Source organism: Olea europaea, unplaced genomic scaffold (assembly GCF_002742605.1).
Source record: "Olea europaea var. sylvestris unplaced genomic scaffold, O_europaea_v1 scaffold6353, whole genome shotgun sequence".
Classification (NCBI taxonomy): Eukaryota; Viridiplantae; Streptophyta; class Magnoliopsida; order Lamiales; family Oleaceae; genus Olea; species Olea europaea.
Genome location: NW_019264718.1, coordinates 1 through 731, shown reverse-complemented (window position 1 = coordinate 731; position 731 = coordinate 1). Strand labels below are relative to the sequence as shown.

The window sequence follows — 731 nt, the reverse complement described above, 5'->3', positions numbered from 1 at the left end:
TAACTCAACTTCTCTAAGAGCGTGTTTGGCTGCTAAAATTCAAACCTCTTTTTATCCACATATTTCGTGAGACCTATGAGTACTACACAATTATCCACTGCTCATTTATAAGCACTTGGCAAACATATGCTAAGATAATTAACTTACCAGAGCTTTATCCAACATGTTCTCTGCCAGCTTTATCGAAAAAACACACAGAAAGAAGAAAGAATTAGCATAAATGGGTTCTATCAGTTTTCAAGGGAAAAGGGAATGGCAAAGAATGAGGAACCTTCTTTCTTGGGGCCACTATAATCTGGGCATTTGCTTCAGCATACGTTGCCATGTCATTAATTGCTGCATTGACCTTATCCAGTGTAAGCCTTTGTTTCATATACCTACAGTTTGCTAGAAGTTACTTATGAACTTGATGCATTGTGGTGATTTGTTTAGTGTAGAAGGACATGAACTTTAGCACATACAAAATGCAATCCACTTACGATGGCAAAGCATTCAGTTCATTGCTAGTGATGTACCACATTGGAGGGGAAGCACGACCCTTCTTCTCCTGGAACGAAATAGCACATTATAAATGAAATAATCTCATGTCAGAAAGCACAATTCAAAATGCCTTAGAACTTATATTTTATTATTTACAGCAAACTTGTTTTGGCCTTTCATCTCATTCCAGGGGAAAAGAGATGATCTCATTGTTGGCAATTTATTTGTTGTTCAAAATCGAAAAAAAAAAA

At 36.4% G+C, this 731-nt stretch overlaps 1 long non-coding RNA gene across 1 annotated transcript; it reads right to left on the bottom strand.

The window, feature by feature from the left end:
- Positions 1-146: 146 nt before the first annotated feature.
- On the bottom strand, positions 147-551 carry LOC111389962. Its single transcript, XR_002701830.1, has 3 exons — positions 480-551; positions 272-377; positions 147-177 (listed from the first exon to the last, which is right to left on the bottom strand). It is a non-coding gene; the product is annotated as an uncharacterized LOC111389962 (long non-coding RNA).
- Positions 552-731: the final 180 nt, after the last annotated feature.